The sequence below is a fragment of the Trachemys scripta genome, chromosome 17 (assembly GCF_013100865.1).
Source record: "Trachemys scripta elegans isolate TJP31775 chromosome 17, CAS_Tse_1.0, whole genome shotgun sequence".
Classification (NCBI taxonomy): domain Eukaryota; kingdom Metazoa; phylum Chordata; order Testudines; family Emydidae; genus Trachemys; species Trachemys scripta.
Window position 1 is genome coordinate 9,226,455 of NC_048314.1, and position 24,538 is coordinate 9,250,992.

The 24,538-nt window shown below is 42.7% G+C and overlaps 1 protein-coding gene across 3 annotated transcripts in view; it reads right to left on the bottom strand.

Annotated features, from left to right (window-relative positions):
* Positions 1-20,636, bottom strand: part of TNC (tenascin C) — a 95,905-nt gene extending 75,269 nt beyond the window's left edge. Inside the window, exon 1 of one of the 3 annotated variants that reach the window (XM_034793490.1) lies at positions 20,341-20,636. The gene's annotated coding sequence lies outside the window, so the exon portion shown is untranslated. The remainder of the gene's footprint in view (positions 1-20,340) is intronic. The other 2 variants (XM_034793488.1, XM_034793489.1) reach the window with 2 other exon arrangements.
* Positions 20,637-24,538: the final 3,902 nt, after the last annotated feature.

The following is a 24,538-nucleotide window of genomic DNA, read 5'->3' on the forward strand; positions in this document are numbered from 1 at the left end:
CCTACTGCCCAGCTGGAGTCAATCAGACATAGCCTCTTGGAGTGGCAGCTGGCTTGTGTGACTCTGCAGTGCACCCTATGGAGGACTGTTGTTTAAAGCTACACTTTAGCCCCTAAGGTTTTTGGAACTCACCTTCCCCCTAAACGAAATTCACAGGCATGTCTTGATTTGTTGTAACTTATCAACTCACACGATCACTGAAACCAATAGGAAAGTTGACAGAGCAGGGACCTGCAGAGTCCTTTATCGCAACAACGTGCATTAGCTGCCCAAGGCAACATCCATCAAAGGCTTCCATTGAGTTGATCAGGCCCAGGAGAAGAGCTTTAGATGTATCCTTGACTCTCCAGCCTGCTCTTGGCTTGCATCAGACCCATAAGATTGTTTTGCATCTAATGTTTATATTAAGAAGCATCCAACCTGGCATTATGTAACAGTTATGTTTAGTAATGGGGCACAATGCAGATGGCTAAACACAGAAATGAGCAAGCTTCTAATAACTTCTCTCTGATGCCACTGGAATTATAGACAATTAAGCTCTGGATAAATAGAGATAATCCTTAACGGACGTGCCTCCATAATTCAGAATTAGCTCATGACTTTGTGTTTGATCTCTCATGTAATGCATTGTTAATGGTGTATAATTAGAGCGAAATAAATGATGTGTTTCAGTCTGTGTTACTTCATTAACAGGAGATGGCGGATCCATTGATTTCCAGTGTAGAGACCAGCTTACCCCAAATATGCCTCCAGCTCGCAACACGGTGGGCTGCTGCCACGCCACTTCATTGTGCCGTTTCTGTCTAAGCACTGAGGTATGTTCAATTACTGTAAAAGCCCTTTGTCCCTATTCTTAATGACACACTTGTACAGTCAAGGTTCTATGGACTTTCTAGCCTTGTACAGTCAAGGTTCTAGCCTAGCAGGTTGGTGCTCCATACCTCTCTCACTCATGCCCAAGTCTCAAGCAAAATCTGGATCCTCATACCCAGCGGCTGGGATTTGCAAAGCCCCTGGGCCATTCAAATACTCTGTTAGCATCCAAATCCCCTAGGCTGCGCCTTCCAAAAAATCTCAGCCACATTGTACAAGAGCCAGGGGACACTAGTGCTGACAGCAGCCCATGTAGGCAGTCAGGCGGGACTCTGGCTTCTCTTCTCTCCCTGTGCGTGTGGGAGGAGCACATGCTGCACCCTGGTAAAAGGATAGCTGCTGCTGCTGTGTGCACTCCCCCAAGAATCCACAGAGGCACTGAGCCTGAGGTTTCAATATCCAAGCACCCACGACAACCAACAAAGTCAATAAGGCCTAACGTGCTCTAGGAACTGCCGCTGGTCCTCAGCCCCTCCAGCGAGGGCAGTGGCTGTAAGCGAAGGTCCATCGAGAAGCCTGTGAATGCGTGGCAGGGAATCTAACTAGGGAGATCTGCCTTGTGTTTTGCATTTCCATACATGTTTAATCTCAGCACGCTGGGAAGACATTGGTAAAGCCTTTTCCCTGCTGGGGAGGATTGGGGAGAGAGGGGATGAAAGAGTTTCCTTGCAAAGCAAGCCTACCATTAATTTTAGGTGAGCAACCAAGTCTGAGTTAATGTAATCAAGTAATCCTGTCGATGAGGTCATGTGCTCCTCTGAAGGGGCTTCTTTGTGCCTCCGCGCTAGTTAGCAACGCTTTGTCTGTTATCAAGCATTTGATTCCACTCACAAAAGCAGGGTCTTTTTAAAAAGTCTCAGGAAGAAGCGAATAAATACATTGGCTTTTCTTTGGCGTTGTTTTATTCAACGTAGGCAAAGAGCAATCAGCTGGGAAAGGGGACACAAGAAAGGGTTGCATTGTTCACAGATGATCAGCAATGCTCAAAATCCTAATCTATTTTAGGGGTTTCTATAGTGCCCATCACTGCAGCAGATCATGATACACATTTATAGAGCACATTCCAGCCTGAAGATCTGCCCTTTCCGAATTGTACATACTTTACAGGAGTCATTCCACACCACCACTGAAATGAGGTCATCTCGGGGTTGGACACAGCATTCCGTCTGCACTCGTGGAATCCGAATTCAAACTAAGGATTTGGGGTTTTTTTGAAGTAGATCTAGGGCTGGCGCAACCTATTAGGTGACCTAGGGCGCTAACATTTGGGGGGCGGCGACCACGGCGGCCAGATCTTTGGCCACCCCGGTCGTCGTCGTCATTTCAGGGGCAGGACCTTCCGCCACCTCTGTCGGGGGCGGCATTTCGGGGACAGGACCGTCCACCACCTAGGGCAGCAAAAAAGCTGGCAGCGCTCCTGGGTAGATCAACTGCAATTTGCCCAATTTGTACTTTGTCCTGCACACTAAGGTTAACGCCTCTCCTCTCGGATTGGAGCGAAAACTGGGTGAATAAAGGATTTTTCAGTTCTGAAGTCAAAAAATATTGTTTTTGAAAATGAACATTTCCAAACACTTCAGCAAATTGGAAAAAAAATAAAAAAGGTTTGGATCAAATGAAATATTCAATTCCAAGCATTTAAAATATTTTTGGAATTTTTAAAACAACAATCAAAAGGAACTTTTGAAATAAAAAGTCATTTTTAAAACCAAAAACATCGGAATGTTTTGAAATGTTCAGCACTGTTTGGTTTTCCCTAAGCAATTTGGCAAAAGCAGCACAAATTTGAAAAATGTTTTGGTGTTGCCAAATCTGAATTCCCCCCACCCCTCAATTTTTTTACACGAAAATCTGTACCCTGCTGTAATTGAAACACTGTGACATACATCTCAGATGGCTTTTTCAGCAGCACTTTCACACCAGGCTGGGAACGTGGCTCATTAAGAGGGAAGAGAGAACCATACTGAATTGCTATCAGCACTTCCTACAACATGTAGCTTTTCCTCCAAGGAGTAATGTGTAAGTCTTTACTCAGGTCCAGCCTTGCTTAGCTAATGAGGTCTAACAGCATCAGAGTCCCAAGCAGTGCAGAAAGTAGTTGTTTTACTATATTTTTCTTTAAAGGATTCAGGACAAAGACGCAGGGAAGTTGTAAAACACCTGCTGTTAAACAGCTGTACCTAGTAGAATTGTACCACTTCCCATCAGTAATTTGCTGTTACTCTTGGTCTTTATTGGAAAAACAGAGTTCACTTGCCTAGCTGCTGTATTAATTTATGGGTTTTTCCTGTCCTCATCACTGTGGTATCAGAGCACCTCATTAGGAAGTGAATAGCTTACCAGGAGCGCCATGTAAAACTAGTGCCTGGCGGTGATCAATCTACTACAGAGTTATAGACACCACGTGATCTCTCCGTGTCACTTCGCTGTCACCACACTGTGCTATTGTACTTTGCCATTACCACTTGTCTTATTTGAGGGAAAGGCCCAGCTCAACCATAACGGAGCACTGACAGATTCAAAACAGTGTTGTCAAGCCACAATTTTATTGTGTCTCTCATAACATCCGGAGTTCTCTCAGAGCCCCAGCTCCTGGAGCCATGTGGTTATGTGGACATCTCAGCTTTCATTTAAACAGAAAAGGAAGTTCCAACCCTCATGGCTATAGAAGAAAAGCTTAAAAACATGAATACCAGTGGCTCAAAAGCCAGAAGACAAAAAAACTACTTTAAAAAAAAATTCTCCTGATTTAAGCAAATCTCACGATTGGGGGACTGGAGGAGCCAGGGGAAGGAGGGAGAGACAACTTGCGATTTTTGAATGCTAGGGGTTTGACAGTACTGAAATCGGTTCAGAAGATGTAATCCAGTAAGGGGAGAGGATGAAGGAATCGCCAAGAGTTCCTAGGTAGGAGATGGTCCATCCACCACAGAGAAGTTCAAGGTATCAGTCCTTATCTTCAAGATGCTCAATAGCCAGAGTCCAGCATATCTAATGCGCCAAGATAAAGACCAGGGTGGACAGCTCTGCTCCTCTGGTACAGTGGAACTCTCTGCTATATGGGTAAAGCTCATGGTGTGGAGAAAGCGAAGAGGGAATAATGATTTACTCCTTCACATAACACAAGAACCAGGGATCACCCTCCCAAAATTAATAGGCAACATGTTTAAAATAAACATAAGGAAGTACTTCTTCACACAAGACAGTCAACCTGTGGAATTTATTGCCAGGGGATGTTGAGAAGGCCAAAATTATAGATGGGTTCAAAAAAGAATTAGATACATTCATGGAGGATAGGTCTGTCAATAGCTATTAGCCAAGGTGGTCAGGGATGCAACCCCATATTCTGGGTGTCCCTAAACCTCCAACTGCCAGAAGCTGGGGCTGGACAACAGGGGATGGATCACTCGATATTGCCCTGTTCTGTTCATTCCCTCAGAAGCCTCTGACACCAACCACCGGCAGAAGTCAGAAGACTGGGTTAGATAGACCATTGGTCTGACTAAGTATGGCTGGTCTTATGTTCATCTCTGCAGGAGATTGAGCTTTCTTGGTGGCTGGTTCAAGACTATGGAACGAACTCGCCCAGGAAGTGCCATCACAAACCTCACCACCTTCCTCTCCAAATGCAAGGTACACTTCTTCAACCTGTGTTTTCTGACAAATACGGAGCAGTGTAGACATTTAACACACATACACCCCTTCCAAAACACAACACTACATTGCACAGAATTTTCCCCAAGGGGAAAGGAGAAGAGAGATTAACCACATTTGATACATTACTTGTGCTGTTTAATGCACTTTGAGCAGTGCAGGGGGTAACATTCAAGTGCTTCAGTGATTTAAGAGCCTAAGGTCATTTTCAAAAGCAACCTACAGCCAGATTTTCAAAGGTATTTAGGCACCAAGAGATGCAGATAGGTGCTTAGCAGGCTTTTCAAAAGTGCAGGGAAACTAACATCTATATTTAGAGGCTTCAGAAAATTCCACTAGGCAACTATCTGCATCTCTAGGTGCCTAAAGACCTTTAAGAATCTGGCCCTAGATCTGAAGAGCGTTCTTTCTCGCTCTCTCTCTCTCCAGTTGGCTCATTGTCTAGTCCCAATTCTGATTCTCATCACTCTTTGGAGCACCAGTTCCTATGGTACCAAGGCAAGTTTGCCCATTTGGCAATAATGCATCATGATGACTGGTAAATAAACTGTGCGTGTGTGTGTTTGGCGGGAAGTGTTTTTGGTACTAGATCTGAAGCAAGCAGTGTGAAATGCTTGAAGGAGGGGTCCCGTGTACCAAGATGTCTAGATTCTAATTTCATTGCATTGTTTTGGAGTGTTAAAAATGTCACTCTCTTTTCTTACCAAATGCTTTGGGCCAGCTGGTGAAAATCAGCACAGTCCTGCTGATTTCAGCTGAGCGCCAGCGACTTACCCTAGCTGAGAATCCGTCCCTTTTTTAACAACCGCCGCCCGCCCCCACAAAACCTCCCCCCGATTTCTAGAGGAGGCAAAATATGGACTAGATCCTCCACTGGTATAAATGGGCTTAGCTCCGGTGAAGTCAATGGGACGATGCTGATTTGTTCCCAGTGAAGGGACGGCCCCGATTGTTTCAACGGCTTGCTGCTCCTTGCCGGCTTACGTTTTATAAACCAGGACATTAAAATGCAGCTGCAATAAAAAATAGAAATTTTGCAAATCAGGGATTACATCCAAACTGACAACACAGAGCCATGGATCTTTGTTTGAACTCTGAGTGGAGCATTAAGAATGAATGTTTTTTGGAGTGTTTTTTTTTTTTCCCTAATATCTTAAATGGAATTTACAACATCAGCCTATATTCCAGAGTGGTTTGTGTTCTGTTAAACAGGCTACGTGTGTAGGGGAGAAAATATCCTCCACACTTGACCATATGGTGTCCATATATCTACTGTGACACATGGACTAGAGTGCAGGGTAGGGAGAGAGATTCAGCTCACTTCTGCTCTACAGTGGATTTAGGGCTTTGCAATGTACTAGAAACAGTTCTTTCTCCCAGCTCCTCTTCCAAGGTTAGAGGATGAAACACTTCAACTCATCAGGCTAGGCAATCTGTTGCAAATGGTTTAGAACAGTAAAATGCAAGGGAAATTGGAGTTGAACTGACAAGTAGTGCAGCTGAAGTAAAACGGTAAGGCTAGAGTTAGGGTTAGGTTGCGGGGTGATGTAGAGACCCCTTATGGCATTGTAAAGCTAAAACATGAACTGAACTCACAGGTGGATTGAGTTCTCCGGTTTCAGACAAGCTCCCGCTGGTCAATAGTCTAGATGAGAGCTTCCCAACCAGGGCTGCCCAGAGGATTCAGGGGGCCTGGGGCAAAGCAATTTTGGGGGCCCCTTCCATAAAAAAAAGTTGCAATACTATAGAATACTATATATCGCCCGGGGCCTGGGACAAATTGCTCCCCCCGGGCAGCCCTGTTCCCAACTAGAGGCCTGCTCAACCGTAACCAGAGAAATAAAGTTGGCTTAATATGCTGGATGGCTGGAATCCCCAGACAACCATTTAATGTCAGCAGGGTCTGCAGGAAACATTTATAAGCCCTGGTTTAGTAGCAGCGTGATCTAGTGGTTAGAACAGGGGATTGGGATTCAGGATTCCTGGCTTCTATACTATTGTCTCTCATAGCACTGTGCCTCAGTTTGCGCATTTACAAATTCTCAAAGGGGAAACGTGGCTTAATGAATGAATGTTTTTAAAGTGCTCTGACAACCTCAGATGAAAGGCACTGAAGAATCCCCAAGCTCACAGTTAGATACAATATTCAGGAGCGCCACAGCCATGCCAGTAAACAAACACATTAGAATAATTGGAGTCTGAGTTTGCTGATAGGGAAACTTCTTTTATTGCCCTGTGCTAGCTATAGGCTGGGTTATCTTTTGCATCAGGGAAGAAGTCCTCATGAGAAAATGAATGGACAGAGCACCATGAAGCTGCCTGGATTTAGAATTTCTGGTGGAACAATACTAGATTGAAGACTTCGTTTGGAACCAACATGTGGTCAGCAGATTAGCAAAACAAGATGAACGTATGGAAATAAGCGATAATGCTAACAAAACCCTACAGCCTTTGGGGACAATCTGTAGCTGGAATAAAATCCAAACTTTGTATTTGGAGCTAATATTTTATATTTACCCAGTGCCTTTGATCTCAAAGAATCCCCAAGTCTTTACGAGCTGAACATAAGAATAACTTCATATGCATGTGCACACACACACACGCAAAACACACCCTCACTGGTGAAACACATCAACTGTTTAACAGCATTACTGTTGTGTAGTGATGTCATACACTGTTAAACAGCTGACATATTTCATGCTTTAGGACAGAAGTGAAGAACAGAACATTCAGTTGAAACTGCAGAGGGATTTTCATCCGAGCCATGACAGACAATCTGGATGTTTTAGGGGACAGAATAGGATCAGAGCGAGTAATATTACCGATAGATGGAAAATTGGGAGAAAGCAATGGGGAAGCTAACCCCATCTTTCTCTTGCAACCCAATTCTCACTGCCTCAAAAGAGGCACAGGCTAGCAGGAAATCCAGTCCGTGCACGAAGCTGGTTTTTGCAGAGAGCTTGGTTATTTGAGCATAATTTTCTGGAAACAGGAATTCGCAAAAGAGAAACAAAACAAGCAGGTCAGTGGGGGACTTTCGAGCTACATTCAGAATCCCGGCGGGGTGCAAAGCACTCAGCCAAGTAGAGCAATTTGCTACAAACTTGAGAGAAATAAAATAAAAAGAGGGGTCTATGCATCTGCTAACTACCACCTCCCCACACGCCCCTCCCAAAACTGCAAAGCAATCTCCATTCTTACTGTAGTTTCCAGGGCTGGAATTAAAAACGCCTCTGGCAGATACAACACAGACAAAGAATATAGATTGGAAACAGCAGTATACATCAGCAATGTGAACGGCAACAAGGGGATGAAATCGGGGGAAAAAGAGAGCTCTGTTCTAAAAACGGAAGCGGAACTATAGAAATATGCCTTCTCAAAATGACTCCATGGAAACGGGTCTGGGTTTGCACTTTCCTTTTGTTTTGTGTCCTGTTATAAACTCCCCTGCCCCCCCCCCCCGCCCCCGCCCCCGCCCCCGCCCTGCATTTTCAGCATAGAAATCAGTCTTACCCATTAGTTTGTGCAGACCCATATGCGGCTGCTGGACTCTTAAATATGGAAACAGGTCCATAAGCAGCACTCAAGGAAGCTAAAAACCAGATTAGTGCCTTTTCCAGTAAAAAGCCTTCCACAGCCAAAGCAACATTTGTGCTTAATCATGCAGCAAAATAAATCCTACAGTCTGTACCTTTTAATAAAACTGTTCCTAATAGTAAAAGTATTTGCTTACTCTTGCTCTTCCTGCCTTTAGCAAAGATGTACGCAGGGCTGGAAAAGATCTACAGATTTCTAAACTTGCCTTTGGAAAGTTTCTTTGCCAAGTTACACTTTCTCCAGAGCTCATTTTTTGGGTAGACATCAGTGACTTCACTTTGAATTATGCCGAGTCCTTCACAGACACAGTTTCAAATTCTGAAGTTTGTATTCTTCTCTGTATTAATCATAGCAACTTATGTTAATTTCAAATACAAAGCTCTGTTTCATTTCCAGAACCGCCACTGTTTCTTCAGCAACCATCCATAGACTTTCGGCAGTCCATTTCACATAGCCCAGAAGGGTTAGTTTCCATCAGGTCACAACGGTCGGAAGCTGGGAGCCAGAACTTCTAGGTTTTGTTCCTGGTTCTTTTGCCGACATGCTGCCTGACGCTGGGCAAGTCACTTAGCATCAATTCTGAATTAGGCCCAGAGACGTTAAGACTAACTGCACATTTTTGTTCTCATTTACACATCGATGGAGTTACTCTGAATTTATACTGAGGTACACGAGAGCAATATTTGGCCCACTAATTCCATGTCGGAGGAGTCTAAGTGGCCGTTCTTCTGACCCCGCACCCGCCAATATGTAATTTACACCAGCTTACAGTGACTGACTTACTTAGGCATGAGTGAGGCTCTCTTCTATTAACATGTAACTTACACGTTCCTAAGAATCAGTTCTCCTCTAGATTGGTGTAACTCACATAGAGTTGGGCCAGAATATGAAAGTGTGGCAAGAAATGCAACTAACAGGAGTCTGTAAGTTAAAATGCCCTGTGCTTTATTCTGATATTTAAGAAGCTGTAAATTAAAGGGTTGGAAAAAAGCATAAGTGACAAATTTAGACTTCTTTTCATTCAGATTTACTCACTGGCAAGTGGAATAAAGTATTTCTGAGACAGTTTTCTTTAACATGCACCGCCTTACAGATCTACTTTCAATTTAGCCACCGGACTCTGCCTCAGCTGTGCCGTCTGTAAAATGCACATAATGCCTCATAGGGGTGTCTCAAAACTCAGCTTACTCACATTTCTGCCACACTTTGAGGTCATTGGATGAAGGTGCAATACAGTATGTTCTTATTACTAAGCCAAAACCAAAATACACATAAATGAAGTCAGGAAGGGTGAAAGTCCATCAGTGCACACTCACACTCCTCTAATCACAGTATGGTGTCCGCTCAATGCAAAGAAAGTTTCTCCTTTAGTAATGCTGACCGGGCATTGTTCAACAGGTTCATGGAATCTGAGTAGCTTACTTCCAGATAGTCCATAGAAATGCATTGGTCACAAAATGCAACCATAATTTGAACGTCATGTGAATCAATTCTGAAGCAGCGTCCCCCTTATATACCTGCTTGGGGTTGCGAGGCAGACATCAAGGACAGCAATTAAGTCTCCTTAACAGGTGTTTCTTTGGTGTAAATTCAATTATGGTCAAGCTTGCAGATGAAAAACGCAGCTTGAGAGAGTTAGCCGACACAGCTAACTGGCAAAGAGGGTGACAGCGGGGGCTGCAGATCAGAAAAGATGATGGACAACACAGAGAGAAGGAAAGAAGTACAGCTACAGAATAAGGGACGTAAACTCATTGTATTAAAGTGATTTGATTTTCCTCGTGTCTCCAGTTCTGCCATAATATTGCTTTTCCATGTTCCCTTGCACTATAGTGGCCACAGAGAACGTGTGTGATTGGGAGGGGAGTCTCCTTGATCTGTTGTAAGTAGTCCACAATAAAGAACACATTGACTATCATTGCTCCAAAGGAAAGTAATAAAACCTCCAGCAATGTGCTGTGGGGTTGGATTTCTTCTCCACCCAATTTTGATGATTAATTTATCCCACGAATGTGAGCAAGAATGACTGTAACCGAACATCTAAACATGTGTTTTCTCAGCCTAACCACTGCACCTAGAGCAGCAGTACTCACGGGAAGGCCTTCGGACTCAACGCTTCGCCCTGCTTCCCATCACCACCTCTCTGAAGAGGATGCTTCCCTAGATGGCCTGTTTGTCTGCTTCTTTCAAAAAAATCTTTGCAGTTTCTTCCATTCTACTCTCTATGCATGAGAAGTCCTTTCAGAGCTGTCTACAAGACCACCACCCTTACTGCATCCAAATCTCTCCTCAAATCCACCATTGAGACACCTACAATAAATTTTTCAACTAATATCAACAAAGTAGAGGGGCAACTAAGAGTAGTTCACTGTTGCCAGCTCTCATGATATTATGAGTTTTGTGATATTTGGTATTTCTCTTAAAAACCCAGCTCCTGGAATCATATTATCTAAAAAAAACCCCAAAACACCCACAGGTTTCCTTTGTTTTAAGTACATTTCTAGCCTTCTAGTTGCAGGAAAAAGCTTAAAAGCAGTAAGACAGTGTGACCTAAAGGCTTAGAAACCGTAAGAGAAATAAAATGAGCCTCCTCTTCCCCCCCAATGTCATAATTTTCAGGCCAGGTTCATGATTTTTGAACGCTCAGGGTCAACAATACTGATGAGGATGTGTAAAAACAAAATGGAGCTTTCAAGATCTGATCAATAACCATGAACACATTTCACACAATGAATCCCTTATGCATACTTTGGGCGTCTGATTCCTTTTTCTATATTCTAAGATTTTCATTGCACCTTTTTCCTCAGAGACACTGGTTTAAATCCAGAGTGACTCCACGGTAGCCAAATGCAATACACTAGAATTACAATGGTGGAAAGGAGAGCATAATTTGACTAATAGCATCTCTTCACTTTTGATTTTGCTTTTTATCACAGTAAACACTTAACAGTTATGTTTTTAAAAATAGTTTTGCAATTATGCTAAAGCTTGCAGTTAGGGAGTAAAGCACTGATGTGATCAACACATAATATTCATTCCTATTTAAATGAATGTTCATTTTGCACAAAGGTGAGGTTATGCTCACGCACAGCCTATAGATATAACAAGCCAAGTTCAAGTTCATCCCTCCATGGAGTTACCCAATCAAAGGATTCGTCTTGTAATTTGGTCTATTTCGTAGAACGTGGGCTCTTAAGAAAATAAAGCACCATGTTATCAAGTGAAAGGATTTATAGTGGGGTCACAAAGCCAGCATGCAATTATCCAGTGTCCCATTCCATAAGCCAAACATTCCATTGTCCCTTCTTTTAAGTTAACTTTGTAGAGGGATCCTTGTATATAGAGGCAAACGGAGTGGTATTCTTCTTTCTTTATGACTTAGCTGTAACTAGAGAACACAATTGGCACACTTGTGCATTGGAGTGGAAAAAGACAAAGCGTTTAAAAGCTATGAATGGCTAAGATGGCAATCGGTTGGAAGGCAGGAGGATATTTTAAGCGACGGTTGTGGTTATTTGCACTGCAGTTTGTAATTTTGCTTTGCTTTAACCACATAATTATTCCAGCTCTGCAGATTACACATTGGGATGACGCTTTCCTCAGACCTCACCATAAAGATACACTGCTCTCAGCTATGTGAAATATCACTGCTTCCCTTCCAACTCCCGGGGGCTTATGACTTCCTCTTAATAGGTGCCGAGGGAGTGAGCCGGCAACCTTCCTTTGAGCCAACCCCTCATTTTTTAAAGAATTAATGGTTTACTTGGCCTGCATTCCATCCCAGCTGAGAACTCCTCTGTCCTTGGTACTAACATTTTAAATTTGCAGGAATATGCACATTTTACCAACACACGAGACCACAGAAATAATTCCTAGAAGACCGTCTCCCCCAAGGCTAGATAGCTGCTTGGCCTAAATCTGTCAGAGACAATGGATCAAGAACTTGCTTCTTCGGAAACCAGCAGTGGAGTAGTAGATCCTTCCTTAAACCCTCTATTTTATGAACAAAAAATATTGTTGACAGGCAGAGATGGGATGGAGTCAACTCCAGAGAGTGCAACCCCTCCCCCCCCGACAGATCAAATCCACAAGCCACGAGGGAAATGGGTGCAGAGCACTTGAAACAAGCAGTGGATCTTTCCTCCTTAACTCAGCCTGAAATGCTCCTTGGTACTTTGATGTAAAGCATAAGCTTTTATCATGGAGGGGAACAGAAAATCTAGACACGCGGGCAGCTCTGAGCAAGTGGTGCATTGAATCAATGACTGCACTCGTGCAAGAAGTCTGCACAGAGACATCTTGTACGTTGTTTGGAATGTAACAAACTGAGGTTCTGCTGAGCTGAAGGGAGATTTGAGAATCCTCCAAGAATATCCTGACCCATTCTCTCGAGCATATTCACTTGGGATCTATCCACACCAGAGCCATGTCTGACTGCAACTTGAGCTGTGGAACCTGAGGAGCAGGGCCGAATTTTATGCTAGCAGATCTCCACTGAAGTCAACACACTTACATCAACAGAGAATTTGGCCTGCAGTGTCTAAGCTCATCTGATTGCACAGAGGAAAACCGATCCCTTTAATTGCATGCAGAAATGAAATGAATTTCAAACAATGACATTGGTGAAGCACAGGTGTAATACGTTCTATCCACTGGAAAGCATTCGACAGACCCAGCTCTCCTCTCACTCTTACCCGTTTTACATTGGTGTAATTCCACGAGAGGTTACTCCTGACTTACATGGACGCAAGTCAGATCAGAATCAGGTCGACACATGTAGCTGCATCCTGAGCAAGCTGAAGTTTCTTTACAATACAACTAGCTCAGGGCGTTATGCATTAGGTCCCACTCAACTTTCCAACTCTGAGTGCAATACTAACTAGTCCGGGTCCGGCGGTAAGCAATCGATCTTCTGGGATCGATTTATTGCGTCTTGTCTAGACGCGATAAATCGATCCCGGAAGTGCTCGCCGTCGACGCCAGTACTCCTGCTCTGCGAGAGGAGTATGCAGAGTCGACGGGGGAGCCTGCCTGCCGCGTGTGGACCCGCGGTAAGTTCGAACTCAGGTACTTCGACTTCAGCTACGTTATTCACGTAGCTGAAGTTGCGTATCTTAGTTCGAAGTGGGGGGGTTAGTGTGGACCAGGCCTAACAGTGAATCGGATAAGCTCAGCCCATATATAAAGCAACTGAAGATAAATTTGACACTTCAGGCCTGATTCTCATTTACACAAAGCCTTTTGCACCCATCTGGCAGTGGACAGGGACTTTAAAGTTATATTTACACCCAATGTGAGGCTCCTTCATACTTTCAGTGTAGTGTAAGGTGGCATAAGAACATAAGAACGGCCCTACTGGGTCAGACCAAAGGTCCATCTAGCCCAGTATCCTGTCTACCGACAGTGGCCAATGCCAGGTGCCCCAGAGGGAGTGAACCTAACAGGTAATGATGAAGTGATCTCTCTCCTGCCATCCATCTCCACCCTCTGACAAACAGAGGCTAGGGACACTATTCCTTACCCATCCATTGAGAATCAGGCCCTGCCCCTTTAAAACAACACTATTAATTTGGAGCCAGATTGTAAACCCCTTACTCACAATAAAAAGCAACAGAGGGTCCTGTGGCACCTTTAAGACTAACAGAAGTATTGGGAGCATAAGCTTTCGTGGGTAAGAACCTCACTTGCATCTGAAGAAGTGAGGTTCTTACCCACGAAAGCTTATGCTCCCAATACTTCTGTTAGTCTTAAAGGTGCCACAGGACCCTCTGTTGCTTTTTACAGATTCAGACTAACATGGCTACCCCTCTGATACTTATTCACAATGATGAGCATTACTCCGAGTAGTGCCAATGAGGGTATTTGTGTAAGTGATCACCAATATGAGTAAAGGGTTCATAATTTGCTCTTAAGAGATCCCAAACAAATAAATCACACATATAAACTGACTTTCTCAAAATGCCTATGGCAGTACCATATCACAGCTGATATAATCAGTAAAAGAAGACTAGTAGAACAGCAAAATAGCTTCAGAAGTGTGACCAGATCAGAGTCAGATTGAGAGAGACCAGGCAAGTGGAAATCTATTTCTATCCCATTTTGGCATGTCACACTCTTTGGATCTTGTACTCTTTATATCAGACTTGGCAGTGCAGTAATTGGGTGATCATTGGGTCACTGAGACTGTGAGCCCATGGGGGAATGAAAATCTGATCACTTTCGTGGAAAGCAATCTGGTGTAGTGATGCTTAAGTACCACAGTGTTGGGGGCACCTTAGAGATACCAATAACCATAATGACATACGTGTGTGTGTGTGTGTGTGTGTGTGTGTAAAAGCAACCCCACAGGACTAAGGATTGAGAGGCCTGAGCATCAAAGTGAAAAACATTACACCCATTCTAAGACTATTTTACACAGTGGTGTCAAGAAGCATAAGGGTAAATAAGAAGCAGGCCCACAGAGTTAAACTTTCAGATTAACTCCCCAGTACAGCAAGGATCTGAATTACATGCTTCGCTTTCAGCCTGTGTTTCAATTGTTCTGATCAATCAGGACAGATTATAACAGGCGTTTTGCTGAATCAGGGCCATTACACCAGCGATTTTCAAAGGAAAATAAATGAGTCCAGCACCCCTCCGTGGGCCATCTTGAAAACCTCAGTCTAAAACTATACCCAATTCATCTCTTGCAAGATCTACAGCTCAGCAGAGGGATGGACAAGATATCTAAGAGATACCCTGACAGACCTTTTTCATTTCTAAATTTTGATTTTTTGTTTGTGTCTGTATTAATACTAATTCTTTTCCATCACCATGTTCTTCTTAGTCAATTGCTAAAAAGAATAGGTTTTCTAGCCATGAAACAATATCATTTTTGTTAAGGGTTTGGAAACCAAACAGCTATATGAATTGAAGAAAGCTTCCTTTCTGCTCCTCATGCAGTTCTGGTTAAAAGGAAAGCGTTTTCTGTGTGAGTAATCTTTATAAGTAGGCACCAGAGCTCCCCTATTGCTGAGGAAGAATGGCTTATACGTGATGGATGACTGAATGCAAACTTGGCAAGGGTACCCTCCATTTTCTGAAGAATACAAAATGCCACAGGCTATTTGCAGACAGGGATTTTCTGGTTAGAAATTCTTAAAACTTGGCAACAGCCAAGATTAGTTTAATTGAAATGACAGTGGCAACACCATTAAGGATGTGAATTTGAGGATATTCCGAATGTCTGAGTCAACTCGGAATGAATTTGTCTTTTGAATCCAACTTACAAATAACCCTTTTATATATATGGGGGAGGGAGATAGATGGGACCTCATTTCCATTGACTCCATAGCCCAAGGAGCAGTATCTTACTTGTGTTTTATTATGGACAGTTTGTGAGCTATGTCCTCAGCTGGTGTAAGTTCACCTGGTTCTTCTGAAGTCAATGCAGCTACATCGATTTAAACCAGCCGAGGATATGGCCCTGTATTGCTGTGTGTATTAGCAATGGGATTTGGGTTTTGTGAATGACACAAAGAGAAATCCTAAGAAGATATTTTTTCTCATCCAAGTATGATGAAAGATATATAATCCAAATCACATTTACGTTGTAACAGCTTTTCTCCTATTTACTAATGCTAGAAAAAGACCATGGGTAAAGGATTTTTTTCTGCACAGCAATAGGGACTTCCTAATATTCCTTCCTTATGCATCCAACCATCCTGCTAAGCCCACAGATACCCCTTGTCCCAAAGAATCCTCCCACTCCCCTATCCCAACCATTTTGTGCAGCTTAGTTCCATCACACTTTGGGGGATTTTATTTACTGGAAGAATGCCCAGTTGTTAACTTTCCCCACATGCAGAAGGCATTTAACGTCAACTTGGATTGGCTGGAGTGGGGAGCGCACAAGTAGAGAGCACGCCATCGACAGGAATGGTTAAGTTGTACACACCCCACAGCTCAGTGGAAACTGAAAGAGCTCGACAACGTATCTGAGCATTGTTCATTTTGCTTCTGACATTTTTCTTCTTCCACAAAGAACGGTCGTTTCGCTTCTTTCCTTTGAATCCCACAAAGAACTTTTAAAGCCAACAGTAACGATGTTTCAGTCTTGTCTATTTGTAAGGTTCTGGGGACAGGGACTGTCTCTACATGTGTATACAAGACTGAGCACAAAGAGACCCCAAACTAATGTAGTCATAACAAAAACAGCTTGTTAAGAGGTCTGATCCAAAATCCACTGAAGGCAATGGTCATAGGTGCTGGAAGTAGGGGTGCTGCTGCACCCCCAGACTTGAAGTAGTAATAACAACCCAAATACATGGTTTCTGCCTTCAGCGCCCCCATTATAAAAATTGTTCAAGCATCACTGGTCATGATAGTAAATTTCAATGGCCTTTGGATCAGGCCCTTGGAAGTCCTTTCCATCCATAGATCTCAAAGCACTTCACCAATCAGAGTAAATCTCATAGCTCAATATTGACCTGCAACTGTCCCCTGCTCTTCCATTCCTTGGCCCAGGGACTCAAGTGTATTTTCAGGCACAAATCTAGGACCAAACTTTACTGGTCCTAAAATGATTTGTATTGTCTGCCATAATATTTCTAACCCTGGAAGGTCATGTGAGACTGGTCCATAAAATCATGTCATTCTGATTCCCATCTTTGTTAGTTTCCCCCCTTCAGTTGTAACATGCTTTCTGTGATCATATTGCAGCTATTATCTGGAAAACTGCCAGGATTAGGTATTAGTACTTTACAATATTTTCAGGCTTATATAGTTTATAAATTATTGTTTTTTGTGAAAGTCTCAGTTCCTGAGACAGTGCTGCTTGGGGGAAAAAAAAAGCCATATAAGAATTTAAGTTAGGTAGGTGGGGAGAAACAAGATGGTAAATTAGAACATATTTTTACAAACCAATAACTTACAGCCGGCCAGAGTTCAAAACAAATGCTTTCTGCCATTGGAAAGATGACATTCCTAACTTTCCAGTAGTATAAATCATGCATTTCTAACCCTGGAGGTTTATGAGATATTGGACCTTAAAACTGTCAGTGGCCCTTTACTTAGCAGTGCCTTTATGGCATGTGTCCAGGGCTGAATATATCAAGTCCCAGACTTCAGACTGGAGTAATTTTCAACCTCCCTGCGTCTCTTATGTTTAATTATGTGTTGAGCTTGTAAGGTAGACAAATGGCTAGTTGGTAACTACGCAGAGACCACCCAACTCTTTTTTGCTTGTGTCCAAGTTCAAATCTGAACCCAGATCTTATGCAGTAAGAGGTTTATTACACTCTAATTCAAGTTAACTCACTATGTCAACTTAGCAGCTCTGCAAGGGTGAGGTTATGTAATGTTAGGTACACCAGCTGACTGGTATAAATTCACATTCGCCATTGTCAATTCATGCAATCCAAAATACCAAATGATTAATACTTAGCATTTTCCATTGTGCCTTTGCATCCAAAATGCCTTACGTGTCAAAGTCATACAAGCCTAGGCAAACGTTAGATGAGATGTGTAATATCAGAGAGTAGCAAACAGCTGTAAGTGGGTGGCCATTATTTCACATGATGACATCCCTTGAGGTTAAGAAGATGCTAAGCTTTAGACTTGCAATTCAAATCCATTTTCAGTTCTGTATTTTGACAGCAGAGAAGGAAGGAGAGTACGGAACCTACCCCAAGAACTATAGACTCTGCAGCTATCTAATCTGGTCTTGCTTATCCCTAAGTGACAGAATATCTTTATTCAAGAGAGCTTTGACAGTCTTGGTAAAGCATCACCAGAACATCTGCACCTATGAACGAGCCCTTTAGTTTATTATAGGGATTTTATAAATGACAGGTTTAGGATGAATAAGCCACCCCATCTAAGGTCAAACACCTTTTGAAATTCCAGGTTGGTAACATGATAGTTAAGCATAACTGCAATTATTTTGGGGGAGGGAGAGGGCAGATAGTCTATCCTGAGCGTGATAGGGCTAGCAAAAGAAGGGATTTCCCTATAAAAGTTATGCACTCTGGCCAGAGTTACAGTAACTTTGGGAAGTGCTGCTGAGTCAAATTTTATGGGGCACCCAGCAGCACTTCAATGGAAGGGCGGAGGTTTTTTTAGGTCTCTGTTTATTGGGGCGGGTTCAGCAATATGTCCTGTCTGACACCTCTTGCTATATGACACCAGCTTTGCTGTCAGACAAGACTCAGTGCTCTAATCTGCAAGATGCATACTTTTCTGTGGATCAGAGGGCCCTTCCAATGGCATGGATAGCATCAATACAGTAACTAGAAAAGCCTCTTCTCTGGGATGAAAGGAGACATGGGATGACATTAATGAAGAGAAAATCTGGCACATGAATAGTAATTTGCTGCAGACAATGAATGCAATGGGGCCAGTGAGGGTGTGGGCAGGATGGAGTCTTTTGACTAGTCCCTTTTTACTCTGCTGTTTTACAGCTGCTAATCCCCATGTTCATTTCAGATGCAAGTTCTTTGCTGGGCTGATACTGGAGAGGGGGACCAGCTGCAGCATGAGGCTATGAACTCTCCGATAACGGGTGTGAACACCCAGGGAGGTTACTGGTTCAGCTTGATTTTAATTGAGCATGTTAATTTGATAAAAAAAATCTGATTTTTAAGATTTATTGCTTAGACATGTGAAATGAAACGACACAAAAGAGAAAACTCTCATTCCATATCTAGCTCTCTTTTTAGTTCTCTGTTATAAAAGAGTTAAGTCATCAAGAGCTAAGTCATCAAACAGTACATACCATTTGCAGGCTCTGGTTTTAAATCATTTCAAGGCACATACAGGCACTCTGATACATGTTAGATAGCGCATGGTTTTTTTTAACTAATTTAATGTGTGTAGTTATACGTTTTCCTCTCTGCTACTTTATTCCATCATAAGGAGGGGAATAAATGTCACTAAAGGAAGACATTTGCTAAATGAACTGGTGGAAAAAAAGATACTACATCAGACTTTCTGCCCTATTCACTGAATAACTGCAGTATACTGGTTTTTGTTCTAGCTTCTGTATTAATGAAGAGTTGGTAAAGAATACCTTTCTTGTGCCTCTGGACTATGTGTGTGTCTATTGTACACTAGAGACGTGTCATGGTTTTCCATTTATGCCAGGCAGCATAAACGTAACATTTTATCTGCCCAGTGCAATGAAAGTTTTGTCAAAATGAAAATACTAGCCAAAACCCAGTTCTTCCCATTAACCAGATATTAAGTTGTAAAGCAAAGACTTAAAAATGATGTCACTACAGAAAGTTCTGAAGTAAGACTTAACCATTAAACAAAGCCAAGGATTACAATCTTCTCTATCATCAGAAGCAATTTAAGCCAACGGGGTAACTAGTGATGCCAAAAATTGTAATGCACAGGGAAGTAATTGGTTAAGCATGAGAAAGTATCTCTGGTTCATACAGAAAGTGGCTCGTTTTTACCTGTCATGGTGGCAGAATTTCAACCCTCTGCCCTGGAGTCCCCTTGTCCTCCCGTTTTAAATACTTAGTAATAAAATACCAGCTGTGGCTGCCTTTGTCTTTTGTTCCCCAATACAGAGTCAGATGTCACTGTACTTGTGGAAGAAACTGGAGCCCAATGTGGGGGTGGGGGAGGGGGAGAGAGAGAGAAAGGTGAGGAAAAAAAAAACTTTAGCGCAAGGGAAGTGGCCAATTAAAAATGAAAACTTTCCAACTCTTTTCAATTCATACCTAACAGTCTAGTGATGACAATTATTTGAAGTGCCTAAGAATAAGAAGTGAGTTTGATCGGATAGTGGGGACACCTTCTTTAGTTACTTGAGTAGCAAAGCGAACCTCAAGAATTCCCCTCCAACCCCAACATTCATTTTGTACCCACCTTGTCATCCAAATTTTGTCTGCATTTCCCCAGATCTAGAGCTCAGCAATCCCAGCGCTCCTTCATTCATTCATTGGTTCATTCACTTGTTCAGGCCAATGCCACTGAGACACTCATCTGATTATATCAGACATCAGAAAATAAAAACAGCCTGAACGCATGCACGCTTCACGAACACATGTTCCCAGATGAGATCCTCTGGCAGTTCAGACTGAGTAAAAGCAACGACTGTAAAGTTCACTAGGGCACATTCTATTATTGCAAGCTTAAAAAAAAAAGAAAAAGAACCTGAGGGTTTGTTGTTGTTGTTTTGGTTTTTTTTTTTTTTAGATTTAGCCATTTGTGATGAACCAGACTTACCTTGCCAGCTTTGATATGAATTAGATCCCACCACGAGCAGCCTCCAGGAAATAAATAGGATGTTAAAGTCAGCAACCGCCTTTCCACTTTGTTGCTGTCCTGTCAAAGCTGAGAAGAAGTTGTCTTGTCTTATAGTCTGGGTGTGTTGGAGAGAGGGAGAGAGAGAGATGTTTGACAGTAAGGCAAACTGTGGTCAGAGCAGCCAGCTCCTGCCTGGTTTTTATAGCTGAGCTAGAAGTCCTGATCCTTGTCTCATTCCACTGTAATGGGATGCCTCAAGGCAAGCGTTCCACTTTTTTTTTTTTCCAGTTGGCTTATTAAAGGAACAGCCTCCCGAGTCCCTTTGGAGCGTGGGGTAGCTTGTGAAACTGAAAAACACACACACACACACAAAGGTATTTGCATGCAGTTTATGGCTAAAGAAGGAGAAGGAAACCCCCTGCTCCAAGAGGGAGGAAAAAAAAAAAAGTCAGTTCAAGGCAAGTGACTCAGAGGAGAATATTTTCCTTACAGCATCAGCAAAGTATATCATCAGAGTTTTTAGTCTTTCCCCCTGTTATTAATGCGGTGGAACAAAATCCAGTAAGAACAGGGGGGTGGCAAGCAGGATTCCAGTTCCAAAGATGCTTCTCACACATCGCAGCCCCCTCAGCTGGTGTAAATCAGCCAAACTTCACTTGGTTCATGCCAGTTTACACCCGGTGAGGTGGAGGCCCATGTAATTGCAACCTTGCTTTCTCATTAAGGACTGTCTCTGAGCGGCTGCAAACTCAAAAGCTGTGTGGAGGGGGGGAAAGATCTGAGTGAGCTCCATCCTGACGCCTTGAAAAGGAGAGAGAAAAGAGAAGCCTCATCTTTCTTCTCGGGATCTGATAAAAGGGGATTATGTGTCTGGGGTGCGTGTGTGTTTGGCGAGATAATCTGTTCTCTTTTGTGATGCTTGTGTTTCATCCAACTGAGGACAAAACCCCCTCACCCTCATCCCCTTTCCTCACCCAAAGCTATCAATAATTCACAGACCACCCCCTTTAGTATATTTCCAGGGCATCTTTTTGTTATCTCTATTCTTCCCTGGAACCTCAGGTTTGTGACTGAGGGTTAAAGGTGTCCCGGCTTCAGTGGGTGGGTAACCTGGATGTTCTTCCTACCGGGCAGTATAAACTAGCCCATTCAGCCCACCCCACTTATTTACCTTTTAAAAAACCTTCAGAGTTTCAGCTCTGCCTTCACCTAGCTACTGTCCTGACCACACATCTCCGATGTTCTTCCAGTAAGCAAGCACTGCCATCTGATGCACTCCCTTTGGCCTGATCCAAAACCCAGTGGAGTCAGTGCAAACACACAGGTTGGCTTGAACAAGCGATGAATCAGGCTCCTCAAAAGCAGTGGGATCCTTTTGAGCTACAATCCGAGGGCACCACCTGGATCCTGGTTGGAATTAAAATTGGTTGACTGGCTCCTTCCAGCTACTTCACCCCTCTGACTGCATCTCCTGTCAGCTGGCTTTTCCTAGGAACTCAGGATTTGCCACACAGGATCAGACCACTTGTCCATCAAATCCAGTATGCTGCCTCCAGCAGCAACCAATCCTTGCCGTGTTAAGGGAATTACATTACAGGGAATATCCTGCCCACCCTTACATATCCAAGGCTGACAAAATAGATATGGTCAACTGTGCTCTGCTGCACATGGAGAAGGGAAAGAATTTCTGACCTGGGGCAGTCATTGTAAACCTTGAATCCTGCGACTCTCATAATAATTATTTCAGCGATAAATGGACAGAAGATTATCCCGTCTTTTTAAAAAAATGATATTTCATTCTATTGTTTGACTCTCTCATGGACAAACTGGAGAGGTTGACTAAAGAGCTGGTCAGAAAGATGGAAAATTTAATATTTTATTGGATACTTCCTCCCATTTAAAAAATAAATGAAAGTGTCAAAATTCCGATAATTCCACCCACCTCCACGACCAGTCCAAAAAAAGAAAAATGGGAAGAAATCACAAGACTGTTGAAAATTTTCCTCGATTAGCCTCCCACCCGATTTCAAAATTATTAACACAATTTCAAATTTTGAATTTTTTTGACCAGATCTAGTGTGTGCATCTCTGCATACTCTAATTCAGGAAAGAATCCCTATTCAGGAAGCATTGATGCACAGGCTTAAAGTTAAACGTGATTTATAGGCTTCACAGAATAAGGATATATTTCAACAACGTGTTTCCTGAATGCGGGCCTATCACTGCTCTTTAAGAATCTCCATGTTATGTGTTATCTCTCATCTGTTCTTTATATTCTGGTCATTTCAAATATCCCCCCAAATTTTTTACAGTGGTGTTGCTAATCCTACATTAGCAGAGGCATCTATTTTTCCCAGACAACTCAGGACCAGCAGCCACATTAAATAAAGCTGGTGAAGCATCCAAATTTTGATTTTCTGTGAAAACGCGGGATGAATTTTTTCACAATATTTTTAGGAAAGGGGGGGACAAAAAGTTTGCCCTGTTTTTCATTTAGCTATAGAGCTTGTCAAGAAGAGGAGGAGAAGGATTTCTCCCTCCCTCCCACCATTGCAATTTGTGACAAATCCTATGTTCCAATTATTTGCAGCCAGTTCTGTTTCCAAGACGTCGTGTCCCCCCTACTGGCAGTTGAAGCTAGACAAATTCAGACTGGAAATAAGGCACACATTTTTAACAGTCAGAGTAATTAACCAGTGGGGAAAAAATTCCCAGGATCATTGTGAATTTTCCATCATTGACAGTTTTTAAAATCAAGATTGGATGCTCTTCTAAAAGGTCTGCTAGGATGAGCTAAAAGATTTTGGAGAAGTTCTGGGACCTGTGTGATACAGGAGGTCTGGCTAGATGATCACAGTGGTCCCTTATGGCCTCGCAATCTATGAACGAATCACCAATAGAACCTGGGAGAGAAGTTGAGAATGGGCCACTGTCTTCTAAAAATACCACATCCCCACTGTTCTGAGCACAGCTACTCTACTACAGATCCCCCACGACTGCTGGCTATCATGAAAAGCAGACGTTGAATACTGGGTGCAATGTGATCTATTTGGCAATTAAGTGTGATAGGTGCTCAGGCAAGGTTTCTCCCCCTCCCACCCCCAGATATAATCATTGCCCAGTTGGCTAAGAGTATTATGGAAATTCACAGTGTCATGGGGTCATAAATTAAGACCAGAAGGGACCATTATGATAATCTAGTCTGACCTCCTGTCTAATCTAGGCCACAGAGCCTCCCATTCCTCAGGTAAATTTCAGCTATTGACTACTGCTAAAAGCGTGATCCTGGACTTGATGTATCAATGCTCTGATCTGACAGAAGAAATCCTCTGTTCCTATGGTTCTTACATTTACAATGCATTCAGGGTTATCCCTTCCAGTCCCTAACTCTAGCATATGCTTGGAAAACATTTTGTTTCATTGTCCAAATCCATGAGACTGTCATAGAAAGCTAAAAATGTTGGATTGTTCAAAGTCCTTTGCTGTATTTGTCTCAGTAACTATTAACACTAGCCTTTTGCCTTCACTTGTTAAAACCTGTTCACCATAATTTTCCTCTTTGTTTTCTCCCTATGAGATTAATGTTTTAGGCAAAAGTTCAGACCTGTTCTTGTTTCTTCCTTTCTGGCTCACCCCAGGCCTGTTCTTGTTTCATCCTATCTACTTACCCCTCCCTAATCACATACTGGTGTTTTAATTTCTGTATCAGTATGAAGTGATTCCCTGAATCAGAAGCAAAACAAAAACTGAATCAATGGGGGTGGAGGGGGAGGGGGATTCTCTTTTAAAGAATTCTGGATCAGAGATACACGTTTAGGCACTGGTCCATACCAAGCAGGATAGAAGCCCAGGTCTCACTGCCTGCAGCATCCTCTCTTGAGAAATAAACTTTGATGGCAAGATTTGTTTGAGAGAGAGCAGGGAGGGATGGAATTTCATCCTACGTGAAAGTGAAAGAACATTAGACTAGAGAAGGCTGATTTTTAGCATTCATAAGACTTATAGAACATCAAGACATATGTAGAGAAGGACATAATGTATAGATGGGCCATGGGATGACTGGATTCTAATGGCAGGACACCACAGCTCAAGCTTCTCATGTTCAGGGATTGGGATTCTGGAAAACACTGGTCAGATGTACATTGAATGACATCATATTCTGCGAAAATTGATTACT